Consider the following 7,787-nt stretch of genomic DNA (forward strand, 5'->3'; position numbering starts at 1 on the left):
CGGCTAATTTTTTTGTATTTTTAGTAGAGACAGGGTTTCACCGTGTTAGCCAGGATGGTCTCGATCTCCTGACCTCATGATCCACCCGCCTCGGACTCCCAAAGTGCTGGGATTACAGGCATGAGCCACCATGCCCAGCAGAACATGTATTTTTAAAAACCACCTAGGTGATTCCTAAATTGCTGCGACAAAGACCAGTTTGAGGAACTTGTGATCTAAATGCTTATCTATATTTTGTATTTTTTTTTTTTCTCAAAATGAATATAAAAAATATAAGGCTGGGCACAGTGGCTCATACCTGTAATCCCAGCACTTTAGGAGACTGAGGCGGGTGGATCACTTGAGCTCAGGAGTTCGAAACCAGCCTGGGTAATATAGTGAAACCCCGTCTCTACCAAAAATACAAAAATTAGCCGAGCACAGTGGTGCATGCCTATAGTCCCAGCTACTCCAGAGGCTGAAGCAGAAGAATCCATTGAACCTGGAGGGTGGAGGTTGCAGTGAGCTGAGATCACGCCACTGTACTCCAGCTGTGGTGATAGCAGTGAAACACTGTCTCAAAAAAAAAAAAAAAATAATAATAGGAATGCTTGATGAATTTGCCTGTCATCTTTTGCAGGAGCCATGCTAATCTTCTCTGTTATGGTTCCAATGTTCCAATTTTAGTATATGTACTGCCGAAGCAGGCACTTTGTTTTTTAATGGTGTTCAGAAGTGACAGTTTTCATTTTAATCTTTTTTTTTTTTTTTTTTTTTGAGGCAGAATTTCACTCGGTTGCCCAGGCTGGAGTGCAATGGCATGATCTCTGCTCATTGCAACCTCTGCCTCCTGGGTTCAAGGGATTCTCCAGCCTCAGCCTCCCAAGTAGCTGGGATTACCAGGCACCCACCACCATGCCCAGCTAATTTTTGTATTTTTAGTAGAGACAGGGTTTCACCATGCTGGCCAGGCTACTCTCAAACTCCTGACCACAGATGATCCTCCTGCCTCGGCCTCCCAAAGTGCTGGGATTATAGGTGTGAGCCACTGCGCCCAGCCTTTAATTTAAACAATTTTTAAGTAATGGAGGCCAGGTGAGGTGGCTCACATCTGTAATCCCAGCACTCTGGGAGGCTGGGGTGGGAGGATTGCTTGAGAATCAGGAGGTGGAGGCTGTAGTGAGCCATGCTTGTACCACTGCACTTCGGCCTAAATAACAGAGCGAGAAATAAAATGAAATAAGTATAATATAAAATAGGCCAAGTTTGGTGGCTCACGCCTGTAATCCCAGCACTTTGGGAGGTTGAGAAGGGCGGATCACAAGGTCAGGAGATCGAGACCAGCCTGGCTAATATGGTGAAACCCTGTCTCTACTAAAAATACAAAAATTAGCCAGGCGTGTTGGTGGGTGCCTATAATCCCAGATACTCTGGAGGCTGAGGCAGGAGAATCACTTGAACCTGGGAGGCAGAGGTTGCAGTGAGCAGAGATCACGCCACTGCACTCCAGCCTGGACAACAGAGCAAGACTCTGTCTCAAAAAAAATAAAAGAAAAGAAATATTAAGTCATGCTTTGCATTTCTGGAAAACATTCCTTTTCTCCTTCCTCCCCACCCACAGTGGGCTTCCACTCACTGGCCTCCTTTCAGTCCTTACCTAACCTACTGTGCTGTTCTCACAGTACCTGAAACTCTCTTCTGGCTTCCTGTGATTCCTGGCTTTCTCCTCTCCTCTCTGGCAACATATTTTCGACTTTCTTTTGTGAATGACAACTGGCAAGACTTTCTTCCTTTACTGTCTTTCAAAGCAAGCAACATTGCTGCATAAGGTGTCCTAGAAACTCTGGGGAAGGGTTCTAGGGCCATGTTAACTACTCCCATCATTGGTGTCTAGGTGCTTGGATTCTCAAGTCTCCATCTCTCACCATTTCTTTGAGAGGCTTTCCAGATCCCCTCATGTCAACTGCCCACTAAGCATTTATTCTCGGATGGCCTACAAAGCACCTCAAACTCAGTATTTCTCAAATATTAAGTTCCTATCCATGTTTGCCCTCTGTGCCTCACAGCTTAGAGAATAGCTCCGCCCAGTTACTCAAGCCAGAAACCTGGGGGTGTCCTAGTCATCCATCTAGCGCCACTGTCCTAAACACTGGGGATACCAGAGACTACAAATAAGTATCCCTGTCCTCGTTGAGCTTATGTTCCCGAGGAGGAAGACAGACATAGCAGTCAGTTCCTACACCCAGTGACGCCAGCTCTGCAGAAGCGCTGCCGCCAGCCATTCGGCCTCTCCAGCTCCTCAGTACAATCCCCGCATCCGCCTCACCCCGCCAGTTGGCCTCCCTCTGCTCTTTTACTCCCTTCAATCCATTCTCCCACAGCAGTGGTAACCTTCCTTGTTTTCATTTCTTTTTTTTTTTTCCTTTCTTCTCCTTTCCTTTCATTTCTTTCTTTCTTTTTTTTTTTTTTTGAGACGGAGTCTTGCTCTGTTGCCCAGGCTGGAGTGCAGTGGCCAGATCTCAGCTCACTGCAAGCTCCGCCTCCTGGGTTCACGCCATTCTCCTGCCTCAGCCTCCCGAACAGCTGGGACTATAGGCGCCCGCCACCTCGCCCGGCTAGTTTTTTGTATTTATTAGTAGAGATGGGGTTTCACCATGTTCGCCAGGATGGTCTTGATCTCCTGACCTCGTGATCCACCTGTCTCGGCCTCCCAAAGTGCTGGGATTACAGGCTTGAGCCACCGCGCCCGGCCTCATTTCTTTCAGATACAGTCTCGCTCTGTCACCCAGGCTGGAGTGCAGCCGCGCCATCTCGGCTCCCTGCAACCTCCTCCACCTCCCAGGTTCAAGCGATTCTCCTGCCTCAGCCTCCCTTATAGCTGGGATTACAAGCACCCACCACCTTGCCCAGATAATTTTTTTGTATTTTTAGTAGAGCCAGGGTTTCAACATGTTGGCCAGGCTGGTCCCGAACTCCTGACCTCAGGTGACCCACCTACCTCAGCCTCCCAAAGTGCTGGAATCACAGACATAAGCCACCGAGCTAGGCCAGGAGTGTAATCTTTTTAAAGCCAAATCTTAACTAGCCTCCAGCTTTAGGCTCTTCACGCTTGCAGGATAAAGTCCACCCTTGCAAACTCGGGTTAAAAGATGGTACAAGTTCTGGGCCCTGCTGGCCTCTCCACGGCACCCCTCACCCTCAGGCAGCGCTCTCTGTGCAGCCATACTGAGTTACAGCCATGGTTCACTGCACCTGCCGTCCCTCAGCTCCCTCCTGCCTCCCTGCCTGATGAACTCCTGTCACTCTGTAGGGCTCAGCTTGGATGCTGTGACATGCAGCCTCTAGAATGGCCCACAGTGACCCCTACCTCCTAGGAATCCCTTTCCCTTGAGTGAGCTGGATTTACTGATGCAATTTTGAATAATAGAACCTTGCAGAAGGGATGAGACATCACTTCTGAGATTAGGTTATATAAAGACTGTCACTTCTTTCTAAGGGCTCTTTCTCACTTGGATGGTCTCCAGAAAGTCAGCTGCCATGTCACGAAGTGCCCTGTGAGAAGGACCTGTAAGGAGGGACAGAGGGAAGCTTCTAAATGACATCCTTCGAAGAACTGAATCCTGCTGGTGACCACGTGAGGCAGCTTGGACTTCAGTCACCCAGTGTTGAGCCTTCAAATGAGATGGCAGCCTCAGCTGGTGGCATGACTGTAACCTCATGAAACACCTTCAGCCAGAAAGCACCCAGCTAAGCCACACCCGTATTTATGACCCAAAGAAATTGTGAGATAATAAAGATTTCTTCTCTTAAGCTGCTATACCTTAAGCTACTTCATTACACAGAGATAGATAACAAATACCACCTCTGGACCCCTGCCTGCCACCATACCAAATTCCATGCCCTGAGTTCTAGAGCCAATGGGGTTTCCACCTGTCATGCCCAGCTCTTCACTGCTAGTATTATAATGAGGGCTTGCCCATATCTCTGCCCCCAGATGGCAGACTCTGTAGAGGAAAGAAGGAAGGAAGAGGGGGAAGTCACCACTTTCTTTCTCAAGACTCTGAGTCTCCATTCTGCTGCTGGCCACACGTTTATACCCACAGTGTCAACAGTGCCTGGCCCCGAAGTGCAGCTGCAACTTCACAAAGAGGATCGGGCCAGCCAGAGCCAAAGCTCTATGGCAGCCACCTTCCTCCACCTCCTTCTATTACACTTCCCTCCACCTCCCTCCATCTCCTCAGTCTTCTCGGCCCGCTCCCCCGACCCTTGAGCACCTGGCAAGCACGCACACACACAGGCACACGCAGGCATGCACGCACGACACCAGGCCCACAGCCTCCCTCTACACCAGAAGAGCTAGGTGGAGTCACTCCTCCCTCCTTTCACACACACCCTGGGGCCACGCTTTTGTGGCTTTTCTGAGTGAAAGGGGAGGTGGGGCGGGGGTGGGGGAAGCCGTCTCTGCCTTTGAACTGCCCAGTTCCTCCACCTTTATTTCCAGCTAACCACCGAGTGCCTGCAAAAAACAAAACAAAACAAACCAGAAAAACTAAAAATGGAGCCCAAGCGTCTCTTGCTGCTTTCAGTTTCTGGAGAGCCAGCACACAGGTCACCCACTATCGCTGCCCAAACCCTGAGGTCTGAGGAAGACCTCTTCACACTGCCTCTGGACGCTGCCTTTGGCTTCCGGGAGCCCCCCAGGCACCTCCCTGGAAACAGGTGGAGCTCTGTCCTGTGGCTCTGATTCACTCTCCTGTCCCTTGGTACACATTGCACCGTGTCCTCCTGCTGGCCCTTCTGTTACCCTGTACTTGCTGTACACTACCACGGTGGCCGGAGTCCTCACCACCAGGAAAGCAACTTCCCCTGTGTCCTCCCCCACTCCTGAGTCCAACCCTTCAAGTCTATCGTGCCCAAGCAGGGGGAATGAATGTTTGAGAGACACGCCTGGGTCTGAACTCACCTCTATTGAAGGAAAACAAAGCTCACTAAGATTGCACCCTACGGTGTGTGCTTCTGTTCTCTCCACCTACTGTCAGCACTCTCAGCAGTTTTCCTCTTGGCTCTGCCTCCTGCAATTACTTTCTGCTCAGCTGCTTACTGTTGCTAAGAAGGGTTATGCCCATCAACTGTGCTGTAGACATGCAGTATTGTGATGATGGGAAGGACATGGCTTGGAAGGTGGCTTTAATTTGAATTCTGCCACTTATGATATTTGGCCCTGCGTGTGTTACCTGATTGTCCTATGCCTTATCCTCTGCGTCTGCTAATAGACCGTTTCCCAGGGTTGTGCAGAGATGAAATTAAATAAAACCACACACACGACAGTGCATGGAGTGTACTAGGTGTTCAATAAATGTTTCCTTTATTTATTTTTTTTTTTTGAGATTGAGTTTTGCTCTGTTGCCCAGGCTGGAGTGCAATGGCGTGATATCGGCTCACTGCAACCTCCGCCTCCCGGGTTCAAGCGATTCGCCTGCCTCAGCCTCCTGAGTAGCTGGGATTACAGGCGCATGCCACCACGCCCAGCTAATTTTTGTATTTTTGTTTTTATTTTATTTTATTTTTTTTGAGACAGAGTCTCGCTCTTTTGCCCAGGCTAGAGTGCAGTGGCGAGATACCAGCTCACTGAAACCTCCGCCTCCTGGGTTTTAAGCAATTCTCTGCCTCAGTCTCCCGAGTAGCTGGGATTACAGTCACGTGCCACCGTGCCCAGCTAATTTTTTGTATTTTTAGTAGAGATGAGGTCTCACCATCTTGGCCAGGCTGGTCTTGAACTCCTGACTTTGTGATCCACCTGCCTTGGCCTCCCAAAGTGCTGGGATTACAGGCACGAGCCACCACGCCCGACAATTTTTGTATTTTTAGTAGAGATGGGGTCTCACCATGTTGACCAGGCTGGTCTCAGACTCCTGACCTCAGGTGATCCTCCTACCTTGGCCTCCCAAAGTGCTGGAATTACAGGCGTGAGCCACCACACGCGGCCAAATATTTCTTGTTTTGTGTTTCAAAAGGACTGTAAGGCCAGGCACGGTGGCTCATGCCTGTAATACCAACCCTTTGGGAGGCTGAGGCAGGAGGACTGCTTGAAGCTAGCAGTTTGAGACCAGCCTGGGCAACATAGCAAGACCCTGACTCAACAAAACTCTTAAAAAACCAAAAGCATTAGCCTAACATGGTAGCATGCACCTGTAGTCGCAGCTTCTCTGGAGGCTGAAGTGGGAGGATCACTTGAGCTCAGGAGTTGGAGGCTGCATTGAGCTATGACTGCACCACTGAACTCCAGCCTGGGCAACAGAGTAAGACCCTGGCTCTAAAAATAAATAAGTAAATAAATAAATAAGTAAAAATAAAAGGACTTTTAACCATCTTTGTAGTTTTTTATTGGAAATACGCATATAAAGCAAAGAAGATTTTGAGGTCTAGCTGACAAAAGGGCATTCAGTCTTTTTTTTTTTTTTTTGAGACAGAGTCTCGCTTTGTCGCTCAGACTGGAGTGCAGTGGTCAGATCGCAGCTCACTGCAAGCTCCGACTCCCGGGTTTACGCCATTCTCCTGCCTCAGCCTCCGGAGTAGCTGGGACTACAGGCGCCCGCCACCTCGCCCGGCTAGTTTTTTTCTGTATTTTTTAGTAGAGAAGGGGTTTCACCGTGTTAGCCAGGATGGTCTCGATCTCCTGACCTCGTGATCCGCCCGTCTCGACCTCCCAAAGTGCTGGGATTACAGGCTTGAGCCACCGCGCCCGGCCACATTCAGTCTTTTATTGGTATTTTGGTGAAGTAGGAAGAAGTTGAGGGTGGTATGAGGAGACTACTCTTATTGGTTTTTAATCTGACTTACCCTGCTGTGCTGCGTTAATGCTGTGGAAAACAGCTGCTCAAATGCCAGAGGAATGGATGTGCCCGAACCTGCCCCTGATTCCCACGTGGTAAGGTGTTTTTCATGTTTGTGTTCAGGTCTGTGTACCTCTGCTTTGGCCTCGCCACAATGGAGGGGAAGTGCCCACATTACAGGGAGCACACAGAATATGACGGCTAACACGCTACATCCAGCCTGCCATTATCTGCAGGGGTACAGCATCATTGGATTCACATTTATCATTCAGCTTCCAGATCAGCAAACGCTTGTCTTCATACATTAAGTGCATCCAAGTTTCTTTATATTGGCCACAGCAGACACAGAGAATTGGTAGCAAATCATGGATTTCAGCGGTCTTTTCAAATCAGTCAAGATTAGGTCTAGTATGTGCTAGTGTCTGACTCTAAGCATAATAAGAATAGCAGCCAAACACATTATGTTGAGATTTTTAGAAATTTAAATCAAGGTTGGGTGCGGCGGCTCACGCCTGTAATCCCAGCACTTTGGGAGGCCAAGGAGGGTAGATCACTTGAGGTCAGGAGTTGGAAACCAGCCTTGGACAACATGGTGAAACCCCATCTCTACCAAAAAATACAAAAATTAGCGTGGTGGTGGGTGCCTGTAATCCCAGCTACTTGGGAGGCTGAGGCAGGAGAATCACTTGAATCCGGGAGGTGGAGGTTGCAGTGAGCTGAGATCACTCCAGCCTGGGTGACAAAGCAAGACTGTCTCACAAAAAAAAAAAAAAAAAAAAAGCCAGGCAGGCATGGTGGCTCACGCCTATAATCCCAGCACTTTGGGAGGCCGAGGCAGGTGGATCACCTGAGGTCGGAAGTTCAAGACCAGCCTGGTCAACATGGTGAAACCCCATCTCTACTAAATATCAAAAAAATTAGCTGGGCATGGTGGCAGGCGCCTGTAATCCCAGCTACTCAGGAGGCTGAGGCAGG

At 49.1% G+C, this 7,787-nt stretch overlaps 1 long non-coding RNA gene across 1 annotated transcript in view; it reads left to right on the top strand.

Moving 5' to 3' along the window:
- LOC105506067 overlaps window positions 1-3,787 on the top strand; it is a 6,114-nt gene extending 2,327 nt beyond the window's left edge. The window contains exon 2 of the long non-coding RNA XR_001000863.1: window positions 3,476-3,787. This is a non-coding gene — a long non-coding RNA (uncharacterized LOC105506067). The remainder of the gene's footprint in view (window positions 1-3,475) is intronic.
- The last annotated feature ends 4,000 nt before the right edge of the window (window positions 3,788-7,787 follow it).

This window comes from Colobus angolensis, unplaced genomic scaffold (assembly GCF_000951035.1).
Source record: "Colobus angolensis palliatus isolate OR3802 unplaced genomic scaffold, Cang.pa_1.0 Scaffold131, whole genome shotgun sequence".
NCBI classification, from domain to species: Eukaryota; Metazoa; Chordata; class Mammalia; order Primates; family Cercopithecidae; genus Colobus; species Colobus angolensis.